Consider the following 20,448-nt stretch of genomic DNA (forward strand, 5'->3'; position numbering starts at 1 on the left):
ATCGGAGATAGACGTTGCAAAGGATATGGAAACTTGGCATGATTTAAGGGCAACAATTTAGGCTAGATTTACTTTTATTTCTAAAGGGGTAATGAGCTGATTATTAGTCTTTTTACCTAAAATAGGTCACCTACACTTGTGTATATAAAACTCTTCCCCATTCGGAAGAACACACAACACAATTCTCACACGCTTAGACACACGTTACGATAGTGATCCTTGTACTCAGCTCATTATCATCCAAAGTTGTAACCATATTTTGATATATTGAAGTTGGTGATCGGTAGTTGCCATCACCCGAGGTTTTTTATGCCGGAGATCATACATTGATCAAGGGCTTTTTCCTCGTATAAATCATTGTGTCTTTGCATATTTCATACTGAAGTGATCCTTTACTTTTTCAATTAACCAAGCATCATTCCCCATTTACTTAGAGTTTGGTTGCATTATCCTTGTGTGATTTTTGACCAAAACATATATATATATATATATATATATATATATATATATATATATATATATATATATATATATTCTAACTTGTACATGTTATTGATGTGCAGGGCCTCCAGCATTTGCTCAACTTGTACAATGATGCATGTGGTACTGTTGCACTCCATGAAGCCAGGATCAAACAGCTTGAAAGCACCGTTGCTGACCAAGGTGCCATCGCCGAAACGAAGAGCCAGCACTACGAAAGCCTGTTGAAGAAGGCTACCCAAGAAGCTGAGGTCAAACTTGCCACCGTTCAAATGGATCATGATCAAGCCATGATCAATTTCCGGGAGGGAATCAAGACTTCTGCTATCGTCTCCCTGCTACAAGCACGCATCAAGATGGCCTACGAGGCCAAGGAGACGGGTCTTGTTTGTCCATCTTGGCCAATTGAATCCTGGGTGGCCAAGTTGAAGGAGCTCAGAGGCAAAGCTGTGCCACTCCCATCTGAAGCCGGTGAATCTTCCAAGTCAGCAGAGGCGGCGGATCAGGCTGGAGACAAGAAGGATGCCGGAGCGGATGCTGGTGAGGATGCTGGACAGGATGCTGGTGAGGATGCTGGTGCTGAGAAGCCGGGGAAAGCAGGAGAGGATGCCGCTGTGTGAGGGCAGCTGAGTGGGCGATGATGGATATTGATGCCTAGGCCGGAGCCCACTTTTTTAGGTTTAATGGTTGATGTCTTGAACAATTTATTTTTCTTGTTTGTTGAACAATTTCAATTTCCTGCACGTAGACAATATGATGGCCAAAGGTGGAAGGATCCTGAGTTTCAGGACGAAGCCCTTGGTCATCAGTTAGTATGGTTTGTTTTGAACGCTTTTAACAAGTGAAGGTGGAGGTATCTTGGGTTCCAAGACGAAGCATTCATTTGTTAAGTAAATATGTTAGGAAACTAACTATGCTTTTGGTGGATGGGTCTCGATTTGAGACGAAGCCAAGAGCATAATCTTTTGCTATGTTAATAATATAACCCTTTTTTGGCTTTATCATTGTTGTCGTTGATATATAAATTTCACTTGTGAAAATTGTTTTGTTTGAACATTTTTGAGAACACATTATAAATGTATTCCGGTAAATATCCTGAAAGATATTCTGATTAAAATACAACCTATTAGTTGTCTAAATAAAAAAGGAAAGATCATACCAGAGATTCTTAGTGAATCAATTTCAATTCTTCATTATAAGCTTGTCCCCAGTGCATACTTATAAACTTGAATCCATCCTCAGAATAGTATAACGTATGTCCCCTGTACTTAACATAGAAACACAAATGTATTCATATTTTTGACTCGAATGAATTCCAAATACCCCAGGGCAAAACCCTTGATATCTTGAAATGAACCCTTAGTATACTGGGGATAAACCCTGAGTTTCATGCGCTACAGGCGGGAGTGTATAAACTCCAAGACTTAGAAAGGTGAAAACCTTTAAACCTTAGAGAGTATGAAAATACCCTTTCGTGCGAGAGGGTGATCAATCCTCATATACCTTTAGAATTCAGGATATAGCCAACAGTAACGAAATTGTCAGCCACTTTTACATGGACTGGTCCCGCCACCTTGAACTATCCCTGAATAACTTGCGCTTCAGGCGGGGTGTTTAAACCCAACTCGGGAGAAAGGTGAATACCTTTAAACCTGTGAAGGGATCAGTATCCCTTAAACGTGAGAGAGGGGGCCAATCCTCTAATCTTCCGAGTTACCCTGAGTACGCATCCTGGAGCTATATCCTGGAGCATATGCTGCAAAACAATTGTAAACTAAGGTGGGTGTTAGCTTGGCTAACACCCCTCCGATGCCTAAGTCAGTATTGGGTTCAAGATAATAAATTTAAAAGAGATAGAATACATACCACTCTAGGATAGAATTTAAATTCTATTCTTACTTGAAATAGAGCTTTAGGTGTATTGCATTCCAAGACCTTGGTAGCATATCCCCTTCCATATTCTTGAGTCTGTATGCTCCTTTCCCTGCTTCTGATTCAACTTCGTATGGTCCTTCCCATTTTGGAGCTAACTTGCCATCGACAGGATTAGTAGTATTCTGAAAAGCCTTCCTTAGCACCCAATCACCAACTTGAAATCTCCTAGTCCTTATGTTCTTGTTATATGCTCTGGATATTCTTTGTTGATATGCTGCCATCCTTAGCCTTGTTGCGTCTCTTTTTTCGTCTATGGTATCCAAATCTTGACATAAGGCTTCAGGATTCTGTTCAGGATTCTGTAGGATAGATCTTGCAGTAGGTATCACCATTTCCGTTGGAATTACTGCTTCTGCTCCGAATACTAAGGAGAATGGGGTTTGGCCGGTTGCATTTTTTACCGTTGTCCTGTCAGCACATAACACAAAGGGTAATTCCTCTGCCCATCTTCCTTTTTTGGCTCCAAGTCTCTTCTTTAAGTTATTCACTATTATCTTGTTTGAAGATTCAGCTTGTCCATTCGCTTGAGGATGCACCGGAGTAGACGTTATCATCTAGATTCCCCAACTCTTGAAAAAGTCAGTAGTCCTTTTGCTTATAAACTGGGACCCATTATCATAAATAATTTCAGCTGGTACTCCAAACCTGGTCAGGATATTCCTCTTTATGAAGGATACTACTTCTTGGTCTCTAACTTGCACAAATGCTTCAGCTTCAACCCACTTAGAGAAATAATCCGTCATTGCCAGCATAAAGACTTTTCCTCTCGGAGCTTTTGGTAACTTCCCTACTATATCCATCCCCCATTTCATGAACGGCCAAGGGGATGCTACAGGATATAGTGGTTCAGCTGGTTGATGCAATATGTTACTATGCCTCTGACATGCATCACATCTTCGAGCATATTATGCGGCATCTTTTCTCATTGTTGGCCAATAATAACCTGTCCTCAACATTTTCGAAAATAATGACCTGCCCCCGGTATGGTTACCACAATCCCCTTCATGTATATCCTGAAGTACTTCTTTGGCCTCAGGATCTTCCAAGCATCTCAAGTATGGTCCTGCAAGAGATTTCTTGCATAAAATATTATTTATAATAGTGAATCGTGATACCTTCATCCTAAATGCCTTAGGATTTTCATCTTCGGGGATATGTCCTTCCTTGAGATATCTCATAATTGGAGTTGTCCAGGACTTAGGATCCTGTTCAGGATACACCACTTCAGGATCCTGAATACTTGCTACCTCCTTATGCTGAGGATCCGTTGCAGGATACAGGACATGTAATATCGGTATTGGGATTCCTTCCGATATCCTGATGGATGATCCCAGATTTGCCAATGCGTCTGCTTCAGCGTTATCCTCTCTTGGTACCTGTTCAAGTGTAAAAACATCGAAATATCCTGCTAATTTTTTAAGAATACCGAGGTATTCCATTAGTTTCTCACCCTTGACTGCATAGGATCCATTAAAATGGTTAGTAATTAACAAAGAGTCAACATATACTTGCAAATTTTTTATACTCATACTCTTAGCCAATTCTAATCCTGCAATTAAAGCTTCATATTCTGCCTCATTGTTAGTAGCAGGAAATTCACATCTAACTGCCTGGGGTATTATGTCCCCCTGTGGCGATTTTAGTAGTATTCCTAATCCTACTCCTCTTACATTAGATGCACCATCAGTATATAATGTCCAGGATCCTGAGGATTCTCCTAACTGTTGAACTTCTAGGTCTACCTCGTCCTGAATGTCACTACTAAAATCAGCCACAAAGTCAGCTAAAGCCTGAGACTTTATGGCATTTCTAGGTTCATATACTAAATCATAAGCACTCAACTTTACTGACCACTTAGCCATTCTGCCTGACATTTCTGGTTTCCTAAGCACATTTTTGACAGGATAATTAGTTTTAACATGAATCCTATGTGTTTCAAAATAATGTCTAAGCTTTGTTGATGCCATTACTAGAGCCAGTATTAGTTTTTCTAGGTGAGAATATCTAGTTTCAGCATTTAACAAACTTTTTCTAACATAATAAACAGGATACTGCTGACCTTCGTGATCTTTTACGAGTACTGCACTTACTGCATTCCCTGATACTGCCAGATACAAGGATAATGGTTCACCATCCTCAGGCTTCATCAACAGAGGTGCAGTTGAGAGATACTGCTTCAAATCCTGCAGGGCTGCTTCATGCTTCTCACCCCATTCAAACTTTTTATTCTTTTTCAGGATATCATAGAATTCTTTACAGTTTTCTGAGGATCTTGATATAAATATGTTTAAGGCTGCCACTCGTCCTGTTAACCGTTGAACATCCTTCATATTTGAGGGAGACTTTATATCCAAGATAGCTTTTATCTGCTCCGGGCTCGCCTCTATCCCTCTTTTTGTCACCATGTATCCTAAAAACTTTCATGCCCCTACTCCGAAATGGCACTTTGCAGGATTAAGTTTCATATTATACTGGTCCAGGATATCGAATGCTCCTTTAATATCATGAAGATGATCCTCAGCTTTCTTGGATTTAACCACCATATCGTCAATGTACACCTCCATGGTGTCCCCCAGTTTGTCTTTAAACATCATATTCACCAATCTCTGGTACGTTGCACCTGCATTTTTTAAACCGAAAGGCATAGCAGTATAACAATAAATACCTGTTGGTGTCATGAAAGCGGTATCCTCCTGGTCTGAAGGTTCCATCTGAATCTGCTGGAATCCTGAGGATGCATCCATGAAGGTCAACATTTCATGACCGGCAGTGGCATCCACCATCGAGTCTATATGAGGCAGAGGGAATGGGTCTTTTGGACAAGCTTTGTTCAGGTCTGTGTAGTCTACACAGACTCTCCATTTCCCATTCTTCTTTTGTACTACAACCACGTTTGCTAGCCATCTAGGGAATTTGACTTCTCTAATCATCTTGGACTTCAATAATCTTTCAACTTCCTCTTGGATAATCGTATTTCGCTCAGGGGCGAATTTCCTTCTCTTTTGTTGTATAGGCTTGAATGACCTGTCAATTCCAAGCTTGTGAGTAATAATGTCTTTAGATATACCTGTCATATCCTCATGCTTCCATGCAAACGTTGACATCCTGCATTTCAAAAAGTTAATTAATTGTTCTTCAATATCCTGAGGGATATTGGTTCCCACGAGCACCGAAATATCAGGATTATCCTGATCTAGGATAATTTTCTTCACATCCTGCTCCGGATCCTCCACGATATCCTGGGCCCGCGTCTTTAATTGCTATGCTGCACTAGGTTTGATTGAGGATTTCATCGAGGATGAGTAGCATTCCTTTGCCTCCTGCTGGTCACTGTTGATCTTGACAACCCCCCAAGGGGTAGGGATCTTGCTGCATTGGTGATACGTTGATGGAACGGCCTTCATATCGTGGATCCATGGTCTTCCTAGGATGATGTTATAGCAGGATAGAGAATCCATCACACAGAAACGCTGCATCTTGTTGACTCCTTCAACATATACGGGTAGCCTTATCTGTCCCACTGTGTTCCTAGCTTCTCCACTGAAACCAACGAGCACAGTAGACTTCGAAGTGATATCCATCGGAGACACATTCATTCTCTTCAGAGTCTCCAGTTGTATTATGTTGACGGAGCTGCCATTATCAACCAATATCCTGCGTACAAAATGGTTAGCTACATATAATGTTATTACCAGAGCATCATGGTGAGGATCCTGGACAGTATCCCTATCATCTGCATCAAAAGTGATCACTTTGTCAGTTGTGAGCGTAGTCATCCTGATAGGTTTGTCTCCCCTCTCGGCCTTAGCTTCCTTTGCATGTCTCTTGGCCGCCGAATACGAAGTTCCGCAAATGTCGGATCCTCCTGAAATGAGGTTGATTATCTTGGCATCGGCGGGAGGTGATGCCGCTCGCTCAGGATCCTTCTCAGTATCCAGACCCTTATTCTTCTTTCTCCCTAAGAGATCTTTCAAATATCCCTTGCTTAGAAGGTAGCTGATTTCTTTCCTCAGAGCGATGCAATCCTCAGTCATATGTCCAAAATCTTCGTGGAAAGCACACCATTTTGACTTGTCTTTCCAATCTGCTTTTTGTTGATTCTTTCGAGGCCACCTGGCTTTATCTCCCAAACCCTGCATAGCATACATTAGTTCAGGTATATTAACAGAAAAACAATATTCAGATAATTCAGGATATTCTTCAGGATCCTCGTCTTCAACAGCATTCACTCTCTTGTTATCATTTCTGCCATATGGCTTAGAGCGATATGGTCTATATGAGGATTCTGATTTCCTGTTAGTCGATTCATATGTTGAGGATGCATTCATCCTTTCTTGCATTTTTCTGTCATCCTCCAACCGAATATATCTTAGAGCCCTGTTCCGGGCTTCATCCAGGTTCCTGCACGGGTTCATTACAAGGTCTTGATAGAATTGAGAATCCTTTTGCAGCCCCATCTTGAAAGCTTGCACAGCTGTTGCAACATCAAGATGGGGAATGTCTAGTGATTCCCGGCTGAACTTATTCACATAATCCCTAAGGGATTCCTGAGGCCCTTGTGTTATCCTGTAGAGATCACTTGTTAATTTTTCAAAGCTTCTACTACAAGAAAATTGACTATTAAATAAATTTACTAAGTGAGCAAAAGATGTAATCGAATGTGGAGGAACATTCAAGAGCCATTTCAAAGCCGATCCTGTCAAGGTTGAACCAAAAACCTTGCACAGGCACGCTTCCTTGAGCTCCGGAGGGATAGGGTTGATCTCCATCCTTTCCCTATACTGGGCAATATGCTCTTCAGGATCCGTGGTTCCGTCGTAAAGCTTCATGTTTGGAGTCTGGAATCTTTTTGGAATTTCAGCATCACATATGGGATGCACGAACCGAGATATCCTGTGGCTATCCTGGGATACTTCAGGAATTGGCTGCACCACCCCAGGTACACTGGATATCATATCCTTTAATTTCTGAAGCTCCCTGGATAATTCTGACGTTACAGTTGTATCCTGCAGAGATCCAACACTGTTAGTGGCAATAGCATTATTATTATTTGATACGTTACCCGTTAAAGGATTTTGCCCATATCCTGAAGCATATCCTGAGCTCCTCACAGTTGATATCCTGACCGAGGAGGGTATTTCAGGAGTATGATTCTGAGGAAGGCTGGGCACGATATTCCCCCTGTTATCCTCAGTATACACAGCTGAACTAAAGTTCAACGCTCTGGGATGTAATGGAGTGACATTATCCTCAGCAGATCTGCTCGAGCCAGACTTCAGGAGTTGTATTTCCCTTAAAAGCATTTGGTTTGTTTCCTGTTGCTGCCTCATTTGTTCCTGCACACTTCCAAATAAGGTTAGAATTTCATCGTTAGAAGCTAAGACAGGAGCAGATCCCTAGACACTCCGAGTAGGGATAACATCTTGAGATTGTGTAGAGGCTGGCATCCTTGGAGGAGGTGGTGGAAGCACCGAACCAACTGTTGCAGAAGTTGTAGCAGACACAGTAGAAGAGCTCATGTTTGATCTTGAGGCCATTGTGAACAATGTGGCAAAAAGTTGTGAAAACAGAAAACTGATTAACGATTTCACAAAGATCTTTAGTAAAGAAAGCACCACTCGCCCCACGGTGGGCGCCAAATTGTTTTGGTCAAAAATTACCGAAGCAATTAAGTGATCAAATCACTTAAGTGAGGTAGTGTGCTGAAAAATGTGTTGAAAATATGTTGGTTATGTTCTTTGGAAAAACAGTGTTCAGGATACGACTCAGGATATTGAGTTGTATCTACGATCAAACAATGAACAAAAAGGTAAAGTAAATGACACGAGATGTACGAGGAAAGCCCTTGATCAATCTAGATCGCCGGCACAAAACCTCGGGAGCTGACAATCGCAGCTGCCTTGTTCTTCTTATTGCTTTAAACTTCAGGATACAGTGCAGGATATAGATCAGATTGCTAAGTGTTACAATGAATTTATGTGAAAGTTGCGAGAGAGCAAGTGTTAGAGTGTAGAGAGTGTGATTGTGATTGTGATGTCCTATTCGATCTGATATACCCATCTATTTATAGTAACGAAATGCAAACTAAAATTCCTATAAACATGGGATGCTTCGAATATTCCAATGTGAACGTTGTAGACCGAGTAATGCGGCTTCAACGGCTTCTTGTGAACGACTTGGACCGAGTCTTCAGTAGAAAAGGTCTTCATGAACGTTGCTAGCTTCTAACCCACGTACCTGCATTTAATCCGTTAGTGATCCTGAGGATACCATTCAGGATGTTACCAATATCCTGAATCAGCATCCCGGATGTAAACAGATACAATATAAACAAGATATATATCAAGATATTTTCCAGGATATGGGCTCAGAATTTCACCCATAACATATGGTATGGGACATAATGTTAATTATCTGGTAATTTAGTTGTTATGGATTTCTCCTAGACAATCTATTTCGCTCAGTGTTGCACCCCGATGTTTCCGCCATCGGTTGGGGTGTGACAAACACGTCGTCAAACTAGTTAATGGTAGAAACATCGAGGCCTCGCACGTTATCAACAATTGTAACCTTGTGTTATCTGGTCAAACCTTCCTCATCAATCTCTTTTCCATCATTCTTGGAAGCTTCGACGTTGTCATCGGAATGGATTGGTTATCCAAACATCGAGCCGAAATACTCTCCCAAGAGAAAGTTGTTTGTATTCCTCATTCTTTTGGCGAACCTCTTATTGTTCAAGGCGACAAAAGTGGTGCTGTCACAGGCATCATCTCATTCTTAAAAGCCTAAAAGTGTTTACGAAAGGGGCATACCGCTATTCTAGCACTCGTCACCGACACCTAGACGAAAGAAAAGAAGATTGAAAAACATTCCCATCGTACATAACTTTCCCGAGGCATTTCCTAAGGAATTACCTGGCCTCCCACGTCACCGTCAAGTTGAATTTCAAATCGAGCTAACCCCTGGAGCTGCGCCCATAGCTCGTGCACCCTACCGACTGGCCCCATCTGAACTAGAAGAACTATTCTCGCAATTGCAGGAACTCTTGGACAAAGGTTTTATTCGTCCAAGCTCGTTGCCTTGGGGAGCCCCTGTACTTTTTGTCAAGAAGAAAGGTGCACTTTTCGTATGTGCATCGATTATCGCGAGCTGAACAAAGTAATTATCAAGAACCGTTATCCACTTCCACATATCGACGATCTGTTCGACTAGCTGCAAGGGTCGAGTTACTGCTCTAAGATCGATCTGAGATCAGGGTATCATCAGTTGAGAGTCCGGGATTAGGACATCTCTAAAACTGCTTTCAGAACCCGTTATGGTCACTACGAATTCCTTGTTATGCCTTTCAGAATGAAAAACGCACCTTCGATTTTCATGGATCTCATGAACCGAGTGTGCAAACCTTAGATAGACGAGTTCCTAATCGTATTCATCGACGATATCTTGTTCTACTCAAAGAATCGACAGGAACACGAGCAACACTTATGCCTTATACTGGAGCTCCTACGCAACGAACAACTCTATGCCAAGTTTTTAAAATGCGACTTCTGGCTTCGAGAAGTCCATTTCCTTGGGCACGTGGTCAATGAAGCTGGGATTCACGTTGATCCAGCTAAGATTGACTCCATCAAGAACTGGCCGACACCGAAAACTCCAACTGAAATCCGCCAATTCTTGGGATTGGTAGGTTACTATCAGAGATTCATCAAGGGATTTCGAAGATTGCTCAACCCCTCACAACTCTAACCCAAAAGGGTGTCACTTATAAATGGAACAAAGCATAGGAGTCTGCATTCCAGAAGCGAAAGGAGAAACTCTATAGTGCTCCTATTCTTTCGTTACCTGAAGGTACCAACGATTTTGTTGTCTACTATGATGCGTCGATTCAAGGACTCCGTTGTGTGTTGATGTTGTGCAAGAAAGTTATAGCTTACCACTCTCGACAACTTAAAATTCATGAAAGGAATTATTCAACACATGATTTGGAACTGGGAGCAGTAGTTTTCGCACTCAAGATTTGGAGACATTACTTGTACGGTACCAAGTGCACGATTTACACCGATCACAAGAGTCTTCATCACATACTGGATCAAAAGGAGTTGAACATGCGGCAACGTCGATGGGTCGAACTCTTAAACGACTACGAGTGCGCAATCAAGTTGGGCAAGGAAAACGTTGTGGCCGATGCCCTTAGCCAAAAAGAAACCAAACCTAAGCGTGTTCATGCATTACAACTTACTATTCACTCGAACCTCCCTAACCAAATCCGAAACACTCAAGTCGAAGCACTGAAAGCGGAAAACCTCCTAGCCGAATCCATGCGGGGCATGGAAAAGCAGCTTGAACTCAAGGACGATGGCTTACACTATTTCATGGAACGTATTTGGGTTTCGTCTTATGGAAACCTCCTAGAGCTTGTGATGGACGAAGCACACAAGTCTTGCTACTCGATACATCCCTGCTCTGACAAGATGTATCACGACCTCAAGGCGTTGTATTGAGGGTGTGGCACTAGACAAATTGCACACAGAAATTATAATAACAAAACATATCCTCAAGGATCTACTCATGTGTCTTGTACGATATTAAACGGAGTTTAATAAACGAAACTTACCGAATGCAATAGTCATAGCGGTGACAGATAGACGGAAGAGGCGAACGGGAACAGTGGTGCAAAGCGTGAGAGCTGTGGCAGGATCGTCAGATTTAGCAACGGTAGCGGCACCAGCACCGGCGCCCAAAGCTAGGGCACCAAATGCGAGCTTTGATTTAGCGCCCCAAATAGATCAGGCCACCACCATATTTGTTACCAGAAGAGTGTTTTTCGGAATTTCACGTTTTCTGACCAACAGTCGTCTCTGACTGTGACACCTGTGTCACCGCGACCATCAAACAAATACCAAGCCAATGAAATATTGTATTTCATACTTGGGATCTTGTATAAATATGTGTATCTTTTGCACATATCAATTCTTTTTTAATTTCAAACTTTATATCGCTTTCTGGAGAATTATACGCAAACTGGTGCGTAAACGTACTCAGTTTAAATGCGACAAATACTCCGGAACATCAACATATACTTAACATACCTTAAATAACCTTTACATAACTTAGAAATAAGTTTTGAAGGCTTTGGTATGGCAAAAACAAGTTAATTCGCTTACAGGGACTAAACTTGACAAACTGCGAAAGTATGCCAATTTGAACTGTAACTGACATTTCGGAACGTGTCCATAAGTTAAACATACCGTAAATATCCTTTACATAGCATAGAAATAGTCTTTGAGGGGTTTGGTATGCTAAAACAAACTTTTGGATCATTCAGGGGCTAAAACTGTCAAAAAGTGCACAAGTTTGCACTTTCGCGCATAACTTACGTTCTGAATACATCCGGACATCCAAAAATTTATGTAAGCATCCTTATATTATGCCTTAGTGTTTGGCATGAGAAAAATCCATTCGTCGCGTCATTTGGATCGTCTTTCGCGCTTATGCGCATTCCGTCGTAATTAACCGAACATCGCACTCGTACGGCCAAACGAACCAACACCCGACATATTTTTGAGCATGTTTCATGTCCACAATGTTTAGGCATCATCTTAGGGCCTTAAAGTTGGCTTTACGGGCCTTAGAAGTGTCGGAAATGGCTTAAATATGCAACAGGGACCAAAACTGCCATTTCTGAAAGTTTGTGCAGATCAGACATGCCCAGGCGGCCCGCCTGAGTTTTGCCTGCATGCTGACACGGGCCGCGTGGCCCCTGCGAATGCAGAAACTTGATTTTTGGCTGAAGTTGGCCTTTCAAACACTCCAAAGGGCAATGCCCTTTCACAATCTCTGGAGTTAAGGGTCATTATGAGCCACCACAACATCTTGACAAGTGTATGCATAAGATCGTGGCACGATATTCAAGAAACGATCCTAACGGTTTTGCTTTTCCTATAAATACCCCCCCCCCATTTGTGTTAAAACCCACAAAACTGATCAAAGAGCTCTAAGTTGATGCTATTGCTTCATACCTGAGCTCCTGGATTAAGTTTAGCTTTCGGGGACCCTTCGTAAGTGTTCTTTCGTTCTTTTAATCGCTCTCTAGTGCTAAAGTCAAACTCATGGTCAACACGAAGTTCATTGGAACTTCATAACGTGAGCGTGATCACGATGGTTATAGTCCGTAGTGACTATACCTACTGATTACCACGCTATCTAGGCTCAGTGACGAGTCATAGTTTCGGCCAAAATGTGCATTCTTGCGTATTTTGTAACCAAACTACTCGTGAGTATCAAAACCATTTGTTTTGATACCAAACCTGTTTTCTAAACTTAGTTAAGCATGTTTTAACATGCTTAGCTTGTCACTTTTAGTTTAGTGCTTATATAGGGTCGTAAGGTAAGCGATCTAAACCATCGCTTATACTTTCGAACCCGACCCATTTGGTCGATCATTAGGATCCGACCAAACACTTTAGGTGACCATAGTTGTATAGGGAATAACCTTCCGAGGTTATACCTTATGGTCATGATATTAGGCATTCCAAACGCGTTCTACGCGAACGACGCGTTAAGGTAGCATAAGCTACCTAAACGGGTCGTAGTGGGTCGCAAGCACTTAGGTTAGGTTTCATTTTAGTATAAAGGATTTGTTAAACCATATTACACGAGTCTCCATACTCGTTTGGTTTACGAACCCGCAAACTATCCGATCCTCCGATTTAGGTCCGGTATATTAACATAGTTACCTATATTAGGTGCCGTTTGATATCCGTGATCTCTAGCATTATTTGGTTGTTATACAAGAACTTCAAAGCAATCTCAGGTGAGTACATAGAACCCCATATTTTACATGTTTTCGAGGAGTTCATGTGATTACATTGAACCCCCCTTTTACTGTTTGCCAAACTGTTTTGGGGTGAAACACATGTGCCTACTTGTTACTTTCGTGCTTTCCTGTTTCCACATCATATACATGCTATGTTCATTAGTACATATATAGTACATGATTTCATTGTGTTTATGCTATGTATGCCCATTGTGTGCATACTTAGTACATCACTTTACAATACATCTCATGCTACGTACGCCATTGTGTGCATACTTAGTACATCACTTTACAATACATTTCATGCTACGTACGCCCATTGTGTGCATACTTAGTACGTTTTTTTACATTACATTTCCGTTGCATATGCTCATGCAGCATATGAACACATTATACTACATTTTGAACCGTTGTAACCATTTGACTGTGAACCGTCTTACCCCTTTGATTACATGAAGCGTTTGTAACCATTGAACCGTGTGAACCAGTTGTATCTGTGGACATGATTTACATTTGACAATAGACATTTGACTATACATAAACATTTCTACAATTGTTATGCATTTGATCTTGATGGATTGGTTTGAGTAAGTGATCTAAGTAACGAGGCGTGTGTAATATGACACAAGCATGGTGGATACGCCACTGGTACTTCCTATATATAAGTGTTTGTGTGGTATTACATATTGTAGCGTTATTTGAATCATTTCATTTTGAGACATAAAACATTTTATACAAATAACACACTTTTCACAAGACCTCGATTTACAAACAACTTATCCTATACGAACTCATTTTACATGGTTATTCAGTTAACCATAGATTATTCTCTTATTAATACATATCATCTGATTGTACCGTTCTTCCAATGATTTACAAGACAAAGCAAATTACAAGGTTCATGACTAAACATTTTCTCAAACATAAGTATTTTCACATGTATCATGAATTCTGTTGTCACAAAACCTATGTATCTCACAGGCATTTTTATGCTGACGTACCTATTTTCACATGTGTTTTCAGGAGATGATGCATAGGACTTATCAAGACATACTTAGGCGGACCTGTGCCTTAGTGACTTAAAACGAGACAAGAACTAGTTAATTTATGTTATGTACTCTTTGGTTCTTGTTTAAACAATGTGTACTTTCATATTTGATTAATAAACGAAACTTCATTTGCCATGGATATGAAACAATAAATTCTGTTACAACACTCCCCGATGTTTCCGCCATGATTTGTATGTTCTTCGTGGTCGGGGTGTGACAGAAAAGTTGGTATCAGAGCCAATGGTTATAGGGAATTAGGTTATTAGTAATGCTTTGACCTAGTCTATAACCTTCCTAGGACCCTAACGCGAGTTTACTTGCGTTTAGTCATAAAACAATACCGTCACCTATCCTTGGGCGACGACCACAACAAGAACATAAATTTCAAAACCGCTTTGAAAACTAATCATCTGTTCTAGGATGATTGATTACTAGGTTTTGAACCCTCTGTTATAAGGTTTTGTACCCCTTTGAATTTTCAAAACTCTCGTCAAGGTTTTGGGTCCTAAATAGTGTGAACACGTGCAAACTGGAAGAGTGAATGCCTGTACCCTAGGTTTTCTGTCTAAGGTTAGAGTGTTCGTACAAATTCACATAATCGGACTAGTCACTCTTACCTGGGAACTCTTGGGGTGAGTGTCCACTTATAGGCGAGCATGTCTTCGCGATACACTATGAGGATCTATTTGCTTTGATTCAGCCTTGGTGTTGTTTGTTTGCTTCGTGGTTCAAACAAATGACCATCAACCATGATTATGGTCGGTAATTGTAACATCCTATTCTTACCCAATGCCATTTCATTTGTTTTCTTTCTTGTCTCTCATTTAGAATGCCTCCTCGACGCGAAAACCAGATAGCGACTGCAGAACTGGCAGAGATCATTGCGCAGCAAATGGCTGCTCAATTCCCAAACCTCTTTGATCAATGGAACCAAGCCAACAACAACAATAATGCCCCCTGCAACTTCAAGACGTTCAACTCGGCTAAGCCATCAAAGTTTTCTGGGTCTCAAGGAGCGACTGCACTTCTGCAATGGTTCGAGAGTTTAGAGAGCACCTTCAGACATGTCCAATGTCCAAACGAGCGAAAGGTAGAATTTGCATCTAGCGTCTTTGAGAAACGAGCTTTGACATGGTGGAATGGTGTGATGAGAGATAGGGGTACCGATGTGGCACTGGCTCAAACATGGCAAGAGCTTCGAGCTCTGATGATGAAGGAATTATGTCCTCGTCACGAGATCAGGACCTTGGAAACGGAGTTCGACGATCTTAAGCAAGTTAGCGGTGAGCATCGAGCCTACATGGATCGTTATGAGGAGTTAAGTTTGTTATGCTCGGATATGGTTACACCTTTGGATAAGGCAATCGAAAAGTACATTGATGGCCTCCCTGACTCAATACAAGACATTGTGACTGGTAGCAACCCTACTACAGTTAGACAGGCCATTGAGCTATCTGCAACCTTGACTGAATCAAAGATCAGGAAAGGTAAACTTTTCCGAAAAGGTGACAAGAAACCGGTCGGGGAATCGAACCCAATCGAGGAATCAAAGACCATGGATGAACAGACTGAATCCCCTAAGAAGTCAAAGAAGCGAAAGGCTTCTCAGAACTTCGCCGTGGTCGCTCACAATGGTCAAGCCGTCCCCAACCGACCAGCTCAACCCCCTGCTAGAAAACCATACAATGGAACTGCACCCTTGTGCAACCAATGTAGCCTCCATCATCACGCCAATGTACAGTGCCGCAAATGCCAAACTTGTGGACTTATAGGCCACACAGCAAGAGTCTGCCCAGCTGCAGCTGCGCCAAACCAAGCTGGCAACAATCCTGCTCAAGGTCGTTTTCTACCAGGCTCTTGTTTCAACTGTGGCGAGATGGGTCATTTCCGAAGAAATTGCCCAAAGCTTGCTAATGCAAATCCAGCACAGGGATGAGCATCTGACTGACTAGAAGACAACATCGTTTAGAAATAATCACGTCTTATGTATTATTTTCTTTTGTTGTCAAGGTCCAAGAAACAGTTGTTATCGTTGTTTATAAATAAATTTTTTTTTATTTACATTGCAATGTATTTCTGTGGTTGCATGTATAAACGACATATCCCTTACAATACCGACAATCAAGAAACCGTATTCCTTGAAGAACAAACTACCCCCAAAATTCTCCCATTCTAATGATCTCTTGCGTCTTCCACGTAATTCCTAAGTACCCGTTTCTTCTAAGAAAAACGAAGTACAAGGCGCAAGTTACAACACATGACGAATACCCAAAGTACCACTATAAATCCTTAATAGGGTACCTAAGGATTTCCCGTAAGTCCTCAATTGTGTATGCCTTAATTCGAATGTGGTGATTCCTTGTAAACAAAAATCAAATTTTGGGAGATCTTCTTATCTTCTCAGATAGATCCCAGTGGACATTGTAGCCCATCGACTGGTTTCCATATTCGTTTTCAATCGATAACAAGTTAATAACAAAATATAATCAAGTTAAACAATTATGTGACTTTGTGCTTATGTGTTCCCTTATGTGTTGTTGTGTGATCCAAATTATGTTATCCAAATCCTTGTAGAATCTTCCATATCATTCATATAAAGGATTCATAGTAGGATACCCAAAGGTACTACGTAAAAATCCTCAATGGACTTCTACGTTATAGTTAAGTCCCTTGGATTATAAAGTACTACTTCATAATTAGACCCCTTGAGTGGTCTAGATAAACAGATTGATCCAAAAATCTGGCTAGGGATATCATGTGATGATATAGCTGAAAGGACTCCTTGGTGGCCTAACTAAGAAGATCCCCTGTCGATCTAATTAAAAGGAACCGATGGAAGTCTAGTCACCCTCATCACAAGTTTGATATCCTTCCCCAAAACATTACAAAACAAACTGTGCGGACTGTGCAAGGGATTACGTAATTATGGATGCATACATAATTATGGAATTTAGCGCACAGAAATCACAGCAGGTTCTGTCATGTGTCTAGAGTTAACTCTATTCATTTCCAACTCTGATGAAGCAGCCGTTGAAAATGACTTCGTTAGTTCATTTTCGTTTCTGACAATTTATCCGTTGAGGAGATGAATATCCGTTGTGTAATCCTTCATTTCCAACTCTGAGGAAGCAACCGTTGAAAATGACTCCGTTAGTTCATTTTCATTTCTGACGATTTATCCGTTGAGGAGATGAATATCCGTTGTGTAATCCTTCATTTCCAACTCTGAGGAAGCAACCGTTGAAAATGACTCCGTTAGTCCATTTTTGTTTCTGAAGATTTATCTGTTGGGAAAAGAATATCTGTTGTGTAATCCTTCATTTCCAACTCTGAGGAAGCAACCGTTGAAAATGACTCTGTTAGTTCATTTTCGTTTCTGACGATTTATCCGTTGGGGAGATGAATATCCGTTGTGTAATCCTTCATTTCCAACTCTGATGAAGCAACCGTTGAAAATGACTCCGTTAGTTCATTTTCGTTTCTGAAGATTTATCCGTTGAGGAAATCAATATCCGTTGTGTAATCCTTCATTTCCATTTCTGATGAAGCAACCATTGAAAATGACTCCGTCTGTTCATTTTTCGTTTTTGAAGATTTATCCGTTGAGGAAATGAACATCTGTTTGCTTATTCCGTCATTTCCATTTCTAAAGAATACTCGTTGAGGAAAATGACTCCGTCTGTTCATTTTCTTTTCTGAAGAATGACCGTCAAGGAAATGACAGGATATTGCCTTGCATATCGCTGGTGGGTATTTGGCAAAGTCACTAATAGACTCCTACGAATAAATTTCGGGACGAAATTTCCTAAAGTAGGGGAGACTGTGACACCTATGTCACCGCGACCATCAAACAAATACCAAGCCAATGAAATATTGTATTTCATACTTGGGATCTTGTATAAATATGTGTATCTTTTGCACATATCAATTCTTGTTCAATTTCAAACTTTATATCGCTTTCTAGAGAATTATACGCAAACTGGTGCGTAAACGTACTCAGTTTAAATGCGACAAATACTCCGGAGCATCAACATATACTTAACATACCTTAAATAACCTTTACATAACTTAGAAATAAGTTTTGAAGGCTTTGGTATGGCAATAACAAGTTAATTCGCTTACAGGGACTAAACTTGACAAATTGCGAAAGTATGCCAATTTGAACTGTAACAGACATTCCGAAACGTGTCCATAAGTTAAACATACCCTAAATATCCTTTACATAGCTTAGAAATAGGCTTTGAGGGGTTTGGTATGCTAAAACAAACTTTTGGATCATTCAGGGGCTAAAAGTGTCAAAAAGTGCACAAGTTTGCACTTTCGCGCATAACTTACGTTCTGAATACATCCGGACATCCAAAAATTTATGTAAGCATCCTTATATTATGCCTTAGTGTTTGGCATGAGAAAAATCCATTCGTCGCGTCATTTGGATCGTCTTTTGCGCTTATGCGCATTCCGTCATAATTAACCGAACATCGCATTCGTACGGCCAAACAAACCAACACCCGACATATTTTTGAGCATGTTTCATGTCCACAATGTTTAGGCATCATTTTAGGGCCTTAAAGTTGGCTTTACGGGCCTTAGAAGTGTCGAAAATGGCTTAAATATGCAACAAGGACCAAAACTGCCATTTCTGAAAGTTTGTGCAGATCAGACATGCCCAGGCGGCCCACCTGAGTTTTGCCTGCATGCTGACGCGGGCCGCGTGGCCCCTGCAGATGCAGAAACTTGCTTTTTGGCTGAAGTTGGCCTTTCAAACACTCCAAAGGGCAATGCCCTTTCACAATCTCAGGAGTTAAGGGTCATTGTGAGCCACCACAACATCTTGACAAGTGTACGCATAAGATCGTGGCACGATATTCAAGAAACGATCCTAACGGTTTTGCTTTTCCTATAAATACCCCCCCCCCCATTTGAGTTAAAACCCACAAAACTGATCAAAGAGCTCTAAGTTGATGCCATTGCTTCATACCTGAGCTCCTGGATCAAGTTTAGCTTTCGGGGACCCTTCGTAAGTGTTCTTTCGTTCTTTTAATCGCTTTCTAGTGCTAAAGTCAAACTATGTTTGACTTTCTGCGTTGACCAGCCTATGGTCAACACGATGTTCATTGGAACTTCATAACGTGAGCGTGATCACGATGGTTATAGTCCGTAGTGACTATACCTACTGATTACCACGCTATCTAGACTTAGTGACGAGTCGTAGTTTCGGCCAAAATGCGCATTCTTGCGTATTTTGTAACCAAACTACTCGTGAGTATCAAAAACGTTTGTTTTGATACCAAACCTGTTTTCTAAACTTAGTTAAGCATGTTTTAACATGCTTAGCTCGTCACTTTTAGTTTAGTGCTTATATAGGGTCGTAAGGTAAGCGATCTAAACCATCGCTTATACTTTCGAACCCGACCCATTTGGTCGATCATTAGGATCCGACCAAACACTTTAGGTGACCATAGTTGTATAGGGAATAACCTTCCGAGGTTATACCTTATGGTCACGATATTAGGCATTCCAAACGCGTTCTACGCGAACGACGCGTTAAGGTAGCATAAGCTACCTAAACGGGTCGTAGTGGGTCGCAAGCACTTAGGTTAGGTTTCATTTTAGTATAAAGGATTTGTTAAACCATATTACACGAGTCTCCATACTCGTTTGGTTTACGAACCCGCATACTATCCGATCCTCCGATTTAGGTCCGGTATATTAACATAGTTACCTATATTAGGTGTCGTTTGATATCCGTGATCTCTAGCATTATTTGGTTGTTATACAAGAACTTCAAAGCAATCTCAGGTGAGTACATAGAACCCCATCTTTTACATGTTTTCGAGGAGTTCATGTGATTACATTGAACCCCTCTTTTACTGTTTTCCAAACTATTTTGGGGTGAAACACATGTGCCTACTTGTTACTTTCGTGCTTTCCTGTTTCCACATCATATACATGCTATGTTCATTAGTACATATATAGTACATGATTTCATTGTGTTTATGCTATGTATGCCCATTGTGTGCATACTTAGTACATCACTTTACAATACATCTCATGCTACGTACGCCCATTGTGTGCATACTTAGTACATCACTTTACAATACATTTCATGCTACGTACGCCCATTGTGCGCATACTTAGTACATTGTTTTACATTACATTTTCGTTGCA

The sequence above is a fragment of the Helianthus annuus genome, chromosome 16 (assembly GCF_002127325.2).
Source record: "Helianthus annuus cultivar XRQ/B chromosome 16, HanXRQr2.0-SUNRISE, whole genome shotgun sequence".
NCBI lineage: Eukaryota > Viridiplantae > Streptophyta > Magnoliopsida > Asterales > Asteraceae > Helianthus > Helianthus annuus.